Raw genomic sequence first — 17719 nt, forward strand, 5'->3', positions numbered from 1 at the left:
CAAATGCATTTTCTTATTTAATCCATAAAATAGCACTGATATAAGCAAGGGCTGTGCCATCACCATGAGTTTTTAAATACAATATTTGTCTTGGTATCTTTGAATGGTTCAGTTGAGCTTCCATGCCTGAAGAGTTGGTAGAACTGGGTCTCAAATGTTGGTCTTATGATTCTCGGTTCAAGTAGGTGTCTGGTAAAATCTTCTATGTCTGTGTAGGATCCCTATGCCAAGAAGAGCATTGTCAAAGCATTTACTGCAGTATAAATCCTAAGAGTGGTTGTCATAAATTATAGTGTCTAGGAGAAGGTGATGGCACCCTACTCCAGTACTCTTGCCTGGAAAATCCCATGGACGGAGGAGCCTGGTGGGCTGCAGTCCATGAGGTCGCTAAGAGTCGGACACAACTGAGCGACTTCACTTTGACTTTTCACTTTCATGCATTGGAGAAGGAAATGGCAACCCACTCCAGTGTTCTTGCCTGGAGAATCCCAGGGACGGGGGAGCCTGGTGGGCTGCTGTCTATGGGGTCTCACAGAGTCGTACATGACTGACACGACTTAGCAGCAGCAGCAGCAGCAGCAGCAGCAGCAGCAGCAGCAGCAGAACAATTAAAGTACATACTTCTGGGAAGGTGACTCTTTCCAGGTTAAATTCTAAACTGATGCAAAGCATTGAATCCTAGCGTTTCTTCCCTGATATCCCAGAAGCATGGAAATGCTCAGTATGAACAATATCGAATTCATTCATGAAGAAACAAATTTCCATCTTAGTTTTGCCAGTGCCCATCATGACTGTCGCCATTTCCATTTTCCTAATTTTTAAAAAAAGTAATATGCAAATTTAGGGAATATTGTCCACATTGGCCTTCTGCCTGGAGAATCTTTTGATATCACATAAAGCTGTGAATTTTCTGTTATTTTTAAAGTTGATCAAAATATGATTATTGCCTTTTCCCAACTTCAAACATTCATACTATCCAAGGTGAAATAGGATACTTTCTTAGATAAGAGTATTCATCTGGCTTTCAAGTTTTTGAAGCAACAAAGTCTCAGTCCTAGGGTTGGTAGAGAGATGTTGTGTTTTGAACCTCAGCACAAGTGAACTGTGTCTTTAAAACACCTCACTCTTACCTTGATAAATACAGTGTAAACCTCCAAGAACCATTGTGCTCTGCAATTACCTTGATTAAAGAAGAATAAGAACGGTTCCACTGCAATCAGAGGGCTCTGAGACTCTGTCGCCAGCCTGTGTCTCCCTGCGCCTGGTCGGCAGGTGTGGGGTGAAGTAGGGCACTAGTTGTGCCCTCCTGACAGTCTTTGATTAATATCTGCTTTTCATTCTGCAAGAGCTGATCGCATCTGTAATTTGCTAATCAGGTGTTTTTTTTTTAATTAATGCTGTAGTAATTATTTAAGGAAATAGAATACAATGTTAAATGTCCCTCACTGAAAGTATGTTTTCACTGCTATAAATGAAGCGTTTATCTTTTCTAGATAGTCTCATTAGGTATTTGTGAGAAGGAATATTCTCAAGGAATTGAGAAATGACAATGGACTGATAATAAACCCAACTGACAAATGTGGCATATTTGATTTGATATTTAGATTGTGGTGACCAAGGGTTCATGGGATTCGGACTCAATTAAAGGACCTTTCCATAAGCAGGACTGGGTTTGTCTTGTTCTCTAGTCAGTTGATCTCTGGTGTATACCTTTATCTGCTTCCTTAGCCAGTCAGATTTGGTTGTAGTTTGTTTTGATGATCATAAATGTTTTCAATTCTTTTTAGATTTTCAGTAGCTTTGTCATTTTGAAGTCTAGTTAAAATATACTTGACTATTTCAGTATTTTAACGAAGGAGAATAAGAAAAAAAGCTTTAATAAGGTTTTTTTTTATTGGAGTAGAGTTAATTAGTAATGTGTTAGTTTCAGGTGTATGGCAAAGTGATTCCGTTATACATATACACGTATCTCGGAGAAGGCGATGGCACCCCACTCCAGTGTTCTTGCCTGGAGAATCCCAGGGACGGGGGAGCCTGGTGGGCTGCCGTCTCTGGGGTCGCACAGAGTCGGACATGACTGAAGCGACTTAGCAGCAGCAGCATACACATATCTATTCTCTTTCAAGTTCCTTTCCCATTTAGGTTATTATAGAATACTATAAGAAGACTTTAAAAAATTTGAAGGGAACTTTGTTGGAATCCCAGGCAACCTTTTTATTTCTACTAGATGATTAAACAGAAAAGATTAAGTGCAGAGAGTTTCATTCATACATACTTTACTTCCATCTTTTTTTCAAATTAGAAAACCTTTGCTATCATTAACTGGAGATATTTTCATGTTCAGTCAGTCAAACTGTTAGGAAGCCAAAGGGATTTGACAACTTGATTGCAATGCACTCTTGGTCAACTTTGGTGAAACGCTTCACACATAAATGAAGTTAAGATGGTGAGGCATTAAAAATCATAAGTGATTTATAGGAGGTTGAATTATCCATGTTTCCTTAGGGGCCTAAACTGGACATTCGAAACGGTCTTTAATAAACTTATTGTCTCAATCATTATTTCCAGTCCTATGGTTTTCTATGAATCATTAATTTGTCCTCTGTATAAAGTTTTATGTGATATTACAGTGTCCTCGTGGTTCTATTATGATGAAAAATGGTATCTTCTCCATAATATCCATTTAAAAAGACAAATATATTTGATTCTGATGTTGGTGTCTGGGAAGACAAAGACAGGAATATCTTTCTCACATACTCTTATTCTTTCTCCTGTGTGCTGCAGCCTGACAGAGCACAGTTTTGTTGAGAAGGAGAAGATAAAATTGAATTAAAAAAATCTATTTTAGATATGCACATTCCAGGGTAAAGGGATACAGTTGAAGATATTCTCAAGTTAGAATCAGTGAATTTGAAATGCTAGGTAATAAAAATATCACGTATATGCTGACTAAGCTCATTCTCTAGGGAATATTATCTAAAAGCAAAGGATATGTTTGGCCAATGGTAGCATTTGATGGTGACTAAGGTCTCTCTCTCTCTCCTTTCTGTAGGAAAAAAACATGTACTTAAGTGAAAAACTGCATTGTCCACAATACATCCTTCCATCTTACCTGATTCTGACTCGGTGGGAGCTGTTCTCCAATTCTGTAAATTGTAGATAAGCTCTGCTGATACAAGAGAGATTCAGGTAGTATGTTACTGGTGTTAGCAAAGATACAGATATTTAAGAGGTGCTCAAGATGTCATAGATGAGCCTACTCCTGACAAAGACAGATGAGTAAAAAAGAAATTCCCCTGTGGTCCATAGCGAACAAATACAGCAGATCCTCAAAACAGTGAGTCTTCTGACAATTCTCCAAAAAGGAAATATGAAGCAAAGTTTTGTGAGTAGAGGGTCATGGTGATGGCACAGTGGTAGATATCAGAATACCCTATCTAAATTCAACCACAGGCTTCAGAAGACTGCTTCTATCTGTAAAGAACACTGGCCACTGCTTCCTGAGTGCCCAGGAAACACACGTAGGCAAAGATGGTCGTGAGGGTGGTGTAATCATTAAGTCTTGGTCCGTGGTGTGCATTTACTGAGTGCATTTTGAGTACTGTCCTAGGAGATGAGGGTTATAGAATTAAACTCTAAGACAGAGACCCTTCCCTCAAGGACCTTACATCCCCAGAGGGAAAGCAAGAAAGTTATGAGATGAAAAATAAGATAGTTTCAGCTACTGAAAATATAAAATATGGTAAAATGGTTCAGCCTGACTGGTGGCTTGATGGGTAGGGCTGGGGAGGACAGATGTGAAAAAAAGCTTAAATGTTGAAGAGGAAGCAGACTTGGGAAGGTCTGAGGGAATAGCGTTGGAAGATGAAAGGCTAAGGGCAAGGTTTTGAGGTGGGAATGAAGTTGTTGTGTTTCAGGAAATGCAAACCTAGTGTGTGGCCGGAAGCATCTCAAGGGCTTTGGGGGAAAGTGGTGATGGATTCAGAGGTGTAGGCTGGGCCCAGCAAAGCGCGGCCTCGAAAGGCATGGCTGGAAATTTTTGTTTTGTTGTGAGGATAATTTATTTTTTCTTTACGCAATCAGCTTTATTTTCTTGTTTTTATCTTGAAATTGTCTGAGAAAGTCTTTGAACATTTTAAAGGAAATGTTTGCATGACAGAAAGACATTTTTGAATAAAAAGAAATGGCCAGATAGAAGGATTGTGTGGAAAATGAACCCAAATTAGTCTTCTCCAATATCTTTAAAAAATGTTACCTCTTCCCTTTCTTTCTCTCTTTCCTCCTCAATCATCCTTTCTTCTTGTAAAAGGAAACTATTATTATGGTTCCTTGATGATAATAGCCCAAAATAAAACACCGAGTGTGTTACGAAGTGTGTTTCTAATACTTAATATCAGTGGATTTAAAGAAATGAATGAGCAGGAGACTGATTAGATGGATAGATGGCAGGATCTCTGGTTCAAGACAGAGAAGGTGTGCGGAGAGGGATGTCAAGGAGAGGTACTTCAGTAAAGACATCTAAGAGTGGTCAGTTCAGCCCCTCAGTCATGTCTCTTTGCGACCCCATGGACTGCAGCACGCCAGGCCTCCCTGTCCATCACCAACTCCCAGAGCTTACTCAAACTCATGTCCATCGAGTCAGTGATGCATCCAACCTCATCCTCTGTCCTCCCGCCTTCAATCTTTCCCAGCATCAGAGTCTTTTCCAATGAGTCAACTCTTTGCATGAGGTGGCCAAAGTACTGGAGTTTCAGCTTCAGCATCATTCCCTCCAAAGAAATCCCAGGGCTGATCTCCTTCAGAATGGACTGGTTGGATCTCCTTGCAGTCCAAGGGACTCTCAAGAGTCTTCTCCAACACCACAGTTCAAAAGCATCAGTTTTTGGCGCTCAGCCTTCTTCACATTCCGACTCTCTCATCCATACATGACCACAGGAAAAACCATAGCCTTGACTAGATGGACCTTTGTTGGCAAAGTAATGTCTCTGCTTTTGAATATGCTATCTAGGTTGGTCATAACTTTCTTTCCAAGCAGCAAGCATCTTTTAATTTCATGGCTGCAGTCACCATCTGCAGTGATTAGCTTCCAATTAAAATAAATAAATTTATATTAAAAAATAAAAAATGAATAAAAATTTAAAAATATGCCAGTGTCTGTTCAAAGCATAGACAGCAACACTAGCTTGCATGTTACATACAAAGATTTGCGCAGTAATGCTTTCATGTACTGAATATAACATTTGCAAATGAACTGAATGGAAGAAAATAAATCACTTATTTCAGTCCTATAATTTTCAAATGGTCTCAGTCAGATTAGAAGGTAAATAATTCTTTATTTCAAGGAGCAAGGCTGGTTTGCACCATTGCTGAGCACCCTGGGATGGGTTTGGTGGTCCTAGTGCTGGAAAGCTGAGGCTGACATTCCTGAAGTCACAGTGGTTACTATTTCCATTTTTTTGTTGTTTCATGTCCCCAAGCTGAATAATGCATTTTTGTTAGTAATTATTTAGCATACCCTGAAACGGCAAAATAAATTTACATAATAATTTGTCTCTTGTAGTGCATACCCCCATTATAATTGAAAAGGAGGAGAAATAATATTAGCTTTATTTCACTTATTGGGATTCCAAGACTCAAAAAACCATAATATTAAGAAATCATGTTTGTTTTATTTTTTCACTGCAAGTGGGTATACATTCAATATTTATCCTGTTCCATCAATGCTTTTTACTGCCTTTATCTTATTTCACATAAAATATGAAAAGTATGTTTTGCACAAGTATTTTTTACCAGTTTAATTACTTAGAGCTTAATTTGTTTTTAATAATTTAATAGATGAAATCAAAATAGAGTATTTGATTGTACGTGTTCCCTAATCTGGGAGTGCATTAGGGAAAGCAATTAATCATTTGCACAGAATCTTTTAATGTGACAAATAAATTAAAGAAAAGTGTAATTAAAATAAAAGTAATGGTGTTTTAATAAAGTTAAAAGGAATTTTTTCTTAATCATTCAGTAATTGTTCATCTGGGGTTGTGAGCCTGTCTTTCTTACTGAGAGGTGTTGGTTTGAATATTGATCTTATTTTCAATGAAACTCTAATTTTTGAAAGTAGGAAAATCAAACCTTTTAAAATAAGACAGATTTATAATTACCATTAACTTTGAAAATTCTTCTTGACCTTTTGTTTCTTAAAATAAAAATGGTATCTAAATACACAGTTTTAAAAATCATATTCTGTGGTAAAATATACTGAAAAACAGATGTCAGTTAGGATTAGGAATTAAGAGATTGATTCTTGTAGATTGTGACAATGACTCTGAGGATATAAGCAGACAGAACTTTTGCTTAGAGTCGTACAGACCACGGGTGCTCTTCACCCTTTAAATTTGAACCATTGGGTTAGTTGGGGCACAGGGTAGCTACTTCCCAAATACTTTTTCCATGGACGTTTGTTGTAAGTTCAACTCTCGTTTTGAGTCCTCTGAAGAAACCCATGACTTAGTTCATTTATGAAAGTATTTGAATAAGAACATTGTCTTCTTTGGAGAAGGCAATGGCACCCCACTCCAGTACTCTTGCCTGGAAAATCCCATGGACGGAGGGCCTGGTGGGCTGTAGTCCATGGGGTCGCTAAGAGTCGGACACGACTGAGCGACTTCACTTTCACTTTCCACTTTCATGCATTGGAGAAGGCAATGGCACCCCACTCCAGTACTCTTGCCTGGAGAATCCCAGGGACAGGGAAGCCTGGTAGGCTGCAGTCCATGGGGTGGCGCAGAGTCAGATGACTGAAGTGACTTAGCAGCAGTAGCAGCATTGTCTTCTTTATGTTTTACAAATTAAAGCTCAGAAGTAGCTTATTGCTTTAAATAATGCATGTAAACTCTGGATGTTTAGAATATTGTGTCAGAGCATTGGCGTTGTAGCTGTTATTACATAACTCTGGTAGAAAAGTGGGTTTGTTTAGTTTTGTGAAAAGGATGACACTGCCTTTCCCAGAAAAGATAAACTCACTCCGCTCAGGTGTCTGTGCTTTGGCCTATACCCAAATGCTTACTCCCGGATAAAATTTGAGCAGCCTTTATCACATAATGAAAAGTTGGGAGCAGTGGCCAAGGAGAGTGTTCCTTTGGGGTGTGAAATATAAATACAGATCAGATTATATAAATAGCACTTTTGCAGCTGCACTAGAAAATTTCCGTCTCACACCTCTGCTTCCCTGTCCTAACTGTTCAGTTGAGTCCTTGACTGGCAAACTCTCCTAAGACTCTTAACATGACCTGTCTCATTTCTAACTGTGGTTTCTCAGGCTTCTCAGTTATTTCCCAGGTATTATTGTTAATTAGACTCACCCTAGTAGCCTCGTTAGTGTGATGGTTCAATGCCAGATGGCGGCCGCAAGCCAATACTTGTGAGCAGTGCTAACCCGCACACCTCTTCTTCCACCTCCTGGTTTTGTTTACGCTCTAGTTCCCGGGGGAAAGGAGTTACTGTCATTAACAAATCCTTCTAATTAAGGGGAGGACAGTAAGAAGTATTATGAGCTTGAATGAAGATGAGTATCTTGCTTTTCTTGTTGTTTCCTGTAAGGCATGCCAATTGGGGGAGATGAGAATGGTAAGTATCATGACTGCTGTGAACTCCCAGACCCAGCTCTCTTCCAAATAGAAGAGGCAGTGACAGGTATTAAGGACCAAGTGGACAGAACTTTTTTGTAAATTGCTGAATTCTGAGGATAACAAATGTGTGGAGGGAAACCTCAGGTGTTGACAAAATCCAGAGCTGTAAGATTTATTTGAGTGAATTTAAGCTAGCTTAGTCATTTTACAGATGGGAAACAGAGGCCAGACTCGGCTAATTAGCTTTGTTCTGAATCAGAGGAGATAGCATATCAAGATTGAAAGAAACCAGTTTTGGAGCTGTATAGGTCTAAATCATAACTTACTTATTACTTGCTTGATGCCCAGGCAAATGGCTTCACCTCTGTGACCTTCTTCTCCACCTGTCCAAGTGGTACCTACTACACAGAGGCTAAAATGGGAAGGCACAGGTGGGAACAGTGCAGTGCCTAACACGCAGCAGGCATTGGGTCAGTGGCGTTTTCCCCTCATGAAGAGGTCCGGAATGTTGATGAACAAGTCATTCGTTTTTGATTGTGTCTTCTATTTATGCCCATAATTCTGTCACTTGGTGAGTTTATACTGCTGACTCACAGGCCTCATGCCATAATCCTTCCATGACAAAAATTGATTTGATGGTGATGTGTTAGGTTGATGGTGACAAGGTCAATTGAGTTCGATTTGCTTTCCTCTCTAATCAACTCTATTCCTCTGGTATGTGGAGACCTTAAGAGAACTGGGGAGTTTTAAATGCTTCTACTGTACAAATGTTTATTATTCAGATATAGAACAGTTCATTTAAACTCATTTGGCAGTAATATTTCACAAAAAGATTTTGTAATTTCATGATGAAAGCTTAAGTGTTTTGATTCATTTAAAAGCGATTCTACCACTGGCTTTTTAATCCTTAAATGTGCTAAGCCTGAATATCTCCTCCTCCAACAAGTCTTTGCTAATCACCTTATCTAACTAGGTTGCCTTGGACTGTAGTGTTTCTTGTTTCATGGTGAACACTGTATTTTGCAGCTTCATTTGTCAACACTGGGGCTTCCCTCATAGCTCAGCTGGTAAAGAATCCACCTGCAATGCAGGAGACACCGATTTCATTCCTGGGTCAGGAAGATCCACTGGAGAAGGGATAGGCTACCCACTCCAGTATTCTTGGGCTTCCCTTGTGGCTCAGCTGGTAAGGAATCCACCTGCAATGTGGGAGACCCTGGGTTCTATCCATGGGTTGGGAAGATTCCCTGGAGAAGGGAAAGGCTCCCCACTCCAGTATTTTGGCCTGGAGAATTCCATGGACTGTATAGTCCATGGGGTCACAAAGAGTCGGACATGACTGAGTGACTTTCACTTTCACTCGTCAACACCTTCTTCCTTCGGTAGTCTGTAAAATTCCATGAGAATTGGGGTCAGATCTATTTCACTCATCATTCTCTCCAAAGCACCTAGTTTTATTCATGGCATATAAAAATCCATGTTGAAAGGAAAAACTGCCCGTTTTCTGAGAAGTTTGGAATAGAAGGCGACAAGGACAACCCGAGGCAACTGCAGACCCTGGTCTGGAAGGAGCTCAGTCAAGTTATTTGAATCCTTTTCCCTTCTCCTGGGATGGAGAGTGGAATTTTAGAATGCTGAATGTTCATTTTGGATAGTGAAACTTTTTTTTTCCCTTGCAGTGCAATTCATTGCTGGGTGTACCTTTATTCACTAGGTCATCCAGCATATATTCATCACACAGATCAGTAGACCTAAGAAAGCAATGGGGAAATGAACATCCATCAAGTAAACACATACATGAATGTATTACTACACCTGGTGATAAATATAATGAAGAACAGTTAAAAGTGAGTGTTAGTTGCTCAGTCGTGTCTGACTCTTTGCGACCCCATGGACTATAGCCCACCAGGCTCCTCTGTCCATGGGATTCTCCAGGCGAGAACACTGGAGTGGGTTGCTATTCCCTTATCCAGGGGTTCTTCCTGACCCAGGGATCAAACCTGGGTCTCCTGCATTGGCAGGTGGATTCTTTATCATCTGAGCCACCAGGGAAGCCCCTATAATGAAGAAAGCAAACATAAAACCTAATTTAAACCGTGGAGAGAAAAGTTTCTCTGAAGCTCTTCCTTTAGGAAGAGACCGTAGGGCCTGAGACCTGCCGTGTCACCTGCCAGCTGCTCTGCTCCAACCCTGGGGGTCCTGACACACTTGCACACACGTGTCCCTGGTCCCTGCTGCGTGAGCAGGGCTCTATCACTGACTCACTGTGCTCCCCTCTCCCGGTGGGACTGCTGTCCTCCCTGACACCCGCTCCTCTTCCCTGAGGCCTGGCCACCCTCCTCCCTGCCAATCCTTTAGCCGAGGGGAAGCTCAGAGTTTCCTGCTTAGCCGCTCCTGGCTCACTGCCTGTTCCAGATTCACTGATGCACACGTTCACGCTCCTTCCCACTCATGTTCTAGCACACTCATGGATTCCTGTCGGGACGTGGCCCTCTTTTACCTTGCATGTGACTTGACTTTTGACTGGAGTTGATTTCCATGTCTCCAGCCTTCCCCTCTGTTTCTTTCTTTCTTTCTCTGGCTGTGCTGTGGGCTCCTCCTTAAGGCCTACAGGCTTGTTAGTTGTGGTGGACAGACTTAGTAGCCGTGGGTCATTTGGGATCTTAGTTCCCCAACCAGGGATTGAACCCCCGGCCCTTCATTGGAGGTAGATTCTTCATCCCTGGACCATCAGGAAAGTCCCCTTCTTCCCCTTTGAGTCTGTCTCCCTTTCTGTCTCCCTTCTCACTCCATTCATGCCCCTCTGGGTTCCATACTGCTGTATTCACCTTTCAGATGATTGGTGATTGTGGAATATGGCAGCTGGACATGCTTAGATTTTTTTTTTTTTTTTGGACTCTTCAATCATAGTTTCTCAACTTCAGCATTTTTGACATTTGATGTCTGATCATTCTGTGTTATCGGGCTGCCCTGAGCACTGTTGGATATTAAGCAGCATCCCTGGCCTGCACCCTAGGTTCCAGGGGTACCCCTCACCCAGCTGCAGCAATCAAAAATGTGTCCACATGTTGTCAGATGTCCTCTGGCAACCAACATTTCCCAGCTGAGAACCAAGCAACCAAGCTTCCAGTAGCCAAGGGTTATGTTGCTTATGCCTGTATTCTTTCCTTCACTCATTCGTATTTCTTTCCTTCACTCATTCGTATTTCCTGAGTACCTAATTGGTGTCAGAAGCTATTCAAGGCAGTGGGAATATGGTTGTCGTGAACCCAGACAAAACTTTTTGCCTCAAGCTCACATTTTTTTTTAAGTGGGAAAATAGAATCAATATGAAAGCAATATGTACTTTCCATGAAGTGAGACGTACAGTAAAGCTAGGAGACAGAACACTATTTAACGACTGTGGTTGAAGACAGAGCGTCTGAAAAGAGAACTTTTGAGCAGATTGATTAGAAAAGTTGAGAGTTTTGTGACGATCATGGACAAACTCACTGTAGAAAGTGGGGAGCGGAGAGTGGGAAGCCCCTGAGCGGGGACGAGTGTGCTGGGGTTGACAGACCGAGGGGTGGCGGTGCGCTGGGCCGCGGGGAAGGGCAGCTGGTTGTGACGGGCGGCCACGGAGAGCATCGAGCCAGGCAAGAGGAGATGTGGCTTCTCACCAGGGAGAGGCGTTCTGAATTCTCGGGACAGACTGACAGTGGTAATGCAGTCAAGGCCGGCCTGGAAGAGGCCCGTTAGGAGGTTCCCGTGGAGGACGAGAGAAGGTCCTGCAGGAAGACGGATACTGGTACCGGAGGAGGTGAGGTGGTGTTGCATTTAGGGATGCTGCTTGAGGAAGGCCCGGCTGAACCTGTTGATGGACTGGAGGTTGGATGTAAGTGAAAGAAAGGCCCAAGAGTGACTCACAGGTATGAGAACCTAGGTGACACTTAAATACACACACACACACAAACAACAACTTTGTGTGTGTGTGTGTGTTGGAGTATAGCTGATTAACACTGTTGTGATAGTTTCGGGTGGACAGCAAAGGGACTCAGCCACACATGTGCACGTATCCGTTCTCCCCGAAGTGCCCCTCCCATCCAGGCTGCCATGTAACATTAATCAGAATTCCCACACTAAACAGAAGGTCCTTGCTGGTTATCCACTTTAGATACAGCGGTGTGTGCACATCCATCCCAATCTCCCTAACTATCCCATCCCTGACTCTGGCAACCATAAGTTTTCAAGAACCTAGGTGACTCTTGAAGAGATCTCTAGTCTTTCCCATTCTGTTGTTTTCCTCTATTTCTTTGCATTGATCGCTGAGGAAGACTTTATTATTCTTGCTATTCTTTGCTATTCTTTGGAACTCTGCATTCAGATGCTTTTATCTTTCTTTTTCTCCTTTGCTTTTCGCTTCTCTTCTTTTCACAGCTATGTGTAAGGCCTCCCCAGACAGCCATTTTGCTTTTTTGCATTTCTTTTCCATGGGGATGATCTTGATCCCTGTCTCCTGTACAATGTCACGAACCTCATTCCATAGTTCATCAGGCACTCTATCAGAGCTAGTCCCTTAGATCTATTTCTCACGTCTACTGTATAATCAAAAGGGATTTGATTTAGGTCATACCTGAATGGTCTAGTGGTTTTCTGTACTTTCTTCAGTTTAAGTCTGAATTTAGCAATAAGGAGTTCATGATCTGAGCCACAGTCAGCTCCTGGTCTTGTTTTTGTTGACTGTATAGAGCTTCTCCATCTTTGGCTGCAAAGAATAGAATCAATCTGATTTCGGTGTTGACCATCTGGTAATGTCCATGTATAGAGTCTTCTCTTGTGTTGTTGGAAGAGGGTGTTTGCTATGGCCAGTGTATTTTCTTGGCAAAACTCTATTAGTCTTTGCCCTGCTTCATTCCATATTCCAAGGCCAAATTTGCCTGTTACTCCAGGTGTTTCTTGACTTCCTACTTTTGCATTCCAGTCCCCTATAATGAAAAGGCTATATTTTTTGGGTGTTAGTTCTAAAAGGTCTTATAGGTCTTCATAGAGCCATTCAACTTCAGCTTCTTCAGTGTTACTGGTTGGGGCATAGACTTGGATTACTGTGATGTTGAATGGTTTGCCTTGGAAACGAACAGAGATCATTCTGTCATTTTGAGATTATATCCAAGTACTGCATTTCGGACTCTTTTGTTGACCATGATGGCTACTGCATTTCTTCTTAGGGATTCCTGCCTGCAATAGTAGATAGAATGGTCATCTTGACTATGCCAAAGCCTTAGACTGTGTGGATCACAATAAACTGTGGAAAATTCTGAAAGAGATGGGAATACCAGACCACCTGACCTGCCTCTTGAGAAACCTATATGCAGGTCAGGAAGCAACAGTTAGAACTGGACATGGAACAACAGACTGGTTCCAAATAGGAAAAGGAGTACATCAAGGCTGTATATTGTCATCCTGCTTATTTAACTTCTATGCAGAGTACATCATGAGAAACGCTGGGCTGGAAGAAGCACAAGTTGGAATCAGGATTGCCGAGAGAAATATCAATAACCTCAGATATGCAGATGATACCACCCTTATGGCAGAAAGTGAAGAGGAACTAAAATGCCTCTTGATGAAGGTGAAAAAGGAGAGTGAAAAAGTTAGCTGAAAACTCAACATTCAGAAAACGAAGATCATGGCATCTGGTTCCATCACTTCACGGGAAATAGATGGGGAAGCAGTGGAAACAGTGTCAGACTTTATTTTTTTGGACTCCAAAATCACTGCAGATGGTGACTGCAGCCATGAAATTAAAAGATGCTTACTCCTTGGAAGGAAAGTTATGACCAACCTAGACAGCATATTGAAAAGCAGAGACATTACTTTGCCAACAAAGGTCCATCTAGTCAAGGCTATGGTTTTTCCTGTGGTCATGTATGGATGTGAGAGTTGGACTGTAAAGAAAGCTGAGCACCGAAGAATTGATGCTTTTGAACTGTGGTGTTGGAGAAGACTCTTGAGAGTCCCTTGGACTGCAAGGAGATCCAACCAGTCCATTCTGAAGGAGATCAGCCCTGGGATTTCTTTGGAAGGAATGATGCTAAAGCTGAAACTCCAGTACTTTGGCCACCTCATGCGAAGAGCTGACTCATTGGAAAAAACTCTGACTCTGGGAGGGATTGGGGGCAGGAGGAGAAGGGGACGACAGAGGATGAGATGGCTGGATGGCATCACTGACTCGATGGATGTGAGTCTGGGTGAACTCCGGGAGTTGGTGATGGACAGGGAGGCCTGGTGTGCTGTGATTCATGGGGTCACAAAGAGTCGGACACGACTGAGCGACTGAACTGAACTGAGGTGACACTTGAGGCCAACTTCTGAGATGGTAACATGTTTTAATGTTGTTGAAGTACAGTTGACTTACAGTGCTGTGAATTTCTGACATACAGAGCGTATAAATGGTGGGAATTGTGTTCCTGGTAAGATACTGCACCCCTCTCCATCCAGCCTTTAACTGGGCTCTTGTGGTCTCTCTGGCTGTTTTCTCTCTTCTCCAACTACCTAATTATATCACAGTCTTATCTTACCCCTTTTCTATACTTTGCTTTTCGAGGAATGTAGAACAACAGGGAGTTGGGGATAATATAAATGTAAGTAGGTAGGTAGGTTGTTCTTGCTGTTGTTCAGAGGCTGAGTCGTGTCCAGCTCTTTGTGATTCCATGGACTGCAGCACGCCAGGCTCCCTGTCCACCACCAGCTCCTGGAGTTTGCTTAAATTCATGTCCACTGAGTCAGTGATGCCACCTCATCATCTCATCCCTTGCCACCCCTTTCTTTTGCATCCAATCTTTTCTAGCATTAGCATCTTTTCCAATGAATCGAAAAATAGGTAGGTAGGTAGATAAATAATGATTCTGGGAGAAATGCTGTTAGTTAAATTAATTTCAGTGTGTTTCTTATCCATATCAGTCAAATGATTATCCTCATCTAAATAATATAAAAATGCCATTTAAAATTTTAAGTTTCTGAAGGATTCCATGAAAAATATATTTAATATAATTATAAAGTAATAGCATAATAACTAGTTTTCTTAAACATATTGCCTGACTAAAGCTTATTTTCAGAGAAAAACTGGTAAAAACATTCTTCCAAATTGAAAATGGAGCTATAATTTTTGATTTTGATAAATTAAGCATTCAGTGTTTAAAATTAAAACCATAACCAAAAATTTATAGTTGGATTAGCATTTTTATATGGGATAAAAGAAAAGATATTTCTTATGTTAGAGTAAAAATGCTTCCTTTTTGAGAACATACAGGTTTATAACCATTTTATTAATGAAGACTTGTTCAATATTAAGTAGAAACCTTAAAATATCTAACTATCCAATTCCTACCTATTTTATTCATCTTAGGGGAGATTGCAAAGTGGTTTACAGCCAATCAAAACCAATTTTACTGTAATTTTATTGAATACAATAATCACAGCTTTTATTAGAATATATTGAATTTTTCTTAAATTCGGTATTAGCCCAGAAAGCCTGAGTCAAATGTGTTTGACTTACAACTGAGAGGGAAACATATTCAAAATAATCTGATTAATTGGATTTTGATGTTATTAATTGCACATACTGGGTAGCTCTTTCATACATTGAGTTTTTGTTTTCTTTAGTACTGATTTCTATCCCAACAATCCTTTTCTCTTTTATGTGGATTTTGAGGTTCTTGAAAGTAGGGAAGCACAAGGTTGGTAATTCTCTTTTATAGAGCCTGAGAGAGGAAAACTGCTTTTGTAATAAAACTATGATTTTCATTTTTTGTTTTTACTGTGTTGACATTTCCAGGGATAGTCAACAATGCAAGGGTGGTGAACGTGGCAGGACTTGGCACAGATCAAGGCCGTGGCACCAATTCTGCCAGTGGTTATTGGGTTCTTCATACTGAGTGCAAATAACTTTTTTATTATGACTTCTTTTTTAAGAGCAGTTTTAAGTTTACAGAAAAATTGAAGAGGAGATTCACAGATTTCCCACATACCTCCTGCCAGCGCCCCTGTATGCATAGCTTCCTTCATCATCGACATCGCCCCAGGCTGAGTGACTGGTTATGACCCGTGAACCCCCACAGACACATCGCAGTTCCCAAAGTCCGTAGTTTACATCGCGGTTCACTCTTAGTTTCGGGCGTGTGTGGGTTCAGACAAACGTATAAGGACATGTGTGCATTATTATGATACCATGTAGAGTGTTTCAGGGCTCTAAATTTCCTCTGATTCCATTTAAGAATTCTTCCTATGCAGCAGTAAAGCTTAGTACTTTTATTAAATCTCAAACCTTAAGTACGTACATCTTTTTATTATCCTAGCGGCAAAACAGGAAGTATGCATGCAGTACTTTTGCTGCATACCACAATATGAGTCCAGTTACCACCTTTGACACAACAGTTCTGCTAAAATTTTATCTTACATTATTGAAATGTTTACAAAGGGATATATCCAGTAATGTTTATCCAACCAGTAGAAAAAAGGAATGCCTCAAATGCTAAAGTATTTAGACAGATTATTTTCTATCTAAAGGATGAAGCACACCCAGAATGGGAAACAGTGATGTACATTGCTGTTTATTGATGTCCACATTACATAAAAGGGAAAGTATAAGTTTAAAAAACCATCATTTTAATATCCCATGTGTGGGTGAAAATCTTACATGAATATAAAATTAGTGTGAGCATTGACTTGCCTAATGGTGCTGGAGATTATAAAGTTTGTTTTTGATTATCAAATTTTTTAAAGTTTATGCAATAAATGAAATTTACTTGTATATTCAGGAAATAAAACATACTTTACAGTGAAATGTATAAAGAAATGGAAAAATAAATAACCTTAATACAAGCCCAGAAGGGACTTGCTAGGTCAAAGAAAACGCGTAGATTAGATAGTCCTGTTGGAGATCATCAAACGTTTCAGGAGATAGCTGTCAGTGGAAGGGGCAACCAGTCTGACACAGATGTCTTCTGTCTACACTGAGAAGTAAAATTAAATATGTGCATATAGATTGGCCAGTTTAATAAGCAGATTATTCATTTCTTTTTAATTTGCATAATTATGATTGTTAGTAAGACTCAGAAGTTTTAAAATATTTATTACTCATTTCCATTTCTTTCCTAATAAATTGTTTAGGCATGTTTTGCACTGCATTGCCTCTATGAGAGATTCTCTCTCTCTGTAAGTGATATAAGGGAAATGTGTGTGTTAAGGTCCTCAAATGCCTTGTAGATTATATATGTCAATATTTTCCCCTGTTATGTGCTTTTTGTTTATGGTGTTTTGAAAAAACATAAAGAAAAGATAGCTTTTAGGTAGCTATAACTACCAAATTTTTTTTTTTTTAACTTTAGGAAAAGATTTTTTTAAATTTGGTGTATTGGGTAAGAGGGGAACTCATTTTGCTTAATTTCCTTATAGGCAAGGCCGCACAGGCTGAATAATGTCTTCTTTTCCCGCCCATCTGGAGCGCTCCTCTTGCCGAGCCGGTGCTTGTCTCTAGATTGCGTCTCTGTCCTGGCCGCCAGGCTCTCCTGCGCCCGTGCTGTGCTGTTTCAGTAATCACACTTCTAAGGAGTCCTGATGCAATATTTTCTTGGCTATTGTTTCCCAGTTACTCTTTTAGACCAAACTTTGAATAAATGACAAAAATCCCTAAGTAACTATCTTCACTTGAGATTTCAAATTAAGTTTCATTAAACCTGTAAAATTTCATACCAGAAAACTGGAATTTTGTCATCAGTGAGTATCTTCATATCATGAGGAGGCGAACGGTCTTACCTTTAGGCAGGACTTTGTTTACCACCCTCGCCATTATTGAGAGATCTATTATTAATGTACTGATTGAAAAGTCTTTATTTTTTTTAATTTTTATTTTATTTTATTTAACTTTACAATATTGTATTGGTTTTGCCATATATCAAAATGAATCTGCCACAGGTATACATGTGTTCCCCATCCTGAACCCTCCTCCCTCCTCCCTCCCCATACCATCCCTCTGGGTCGTCCCAGTGCACCAGCCCCAAGCATCCAGTATCGTGCATCGAACCTGGACTGGCGACTCGTTTACTGAAGGTATGTTGGATAAT

The 17719-nt window shown here is 40.5% G+C and overlaps 1 protein-coding gene and 1 long non-coding RNA gene across 3 annotated transcripts in view; both read left to right on the plus strand.

The window, feature by feature from the left end:
• ZNF385D (zinc finger protein 385D) overlaps positions 1-17719 on the plus strand; it is a 1003514-nt gene that overhangs the window by 105090 nt on the left and 880705 nt on the right. The gene's annotated exons all lie outside the window — the stretch shown is intronic.
• On the plus strand, positions 7363-17355 carry LOC147343906 (uncharacterized). The gene is made up of 2 exons (XR_015156039.1): positions 7363-7620; positions 17052-17355. It is a non-coding gene; the product is annotated as an uncharacterized LOC147343906 (long non-coding RNA).

The sequence above is a fragment of the Bos grunniens genome, chromosome 27, assembly GCF_055505025.1.
Source record: "Bos grunniens cultivar Pamir isolate PY7600 chromosome 27, Bosgru_T2T1.0, whole genome shotgun sequence".
In the NCBI taxonomy this organism is placed as follows: domain Eukaryota; kingdom Metazoa; phylum Chordata; class Mammalia; order Artiodactyla; family Bovidae; genus Bos; species Bos grunniens.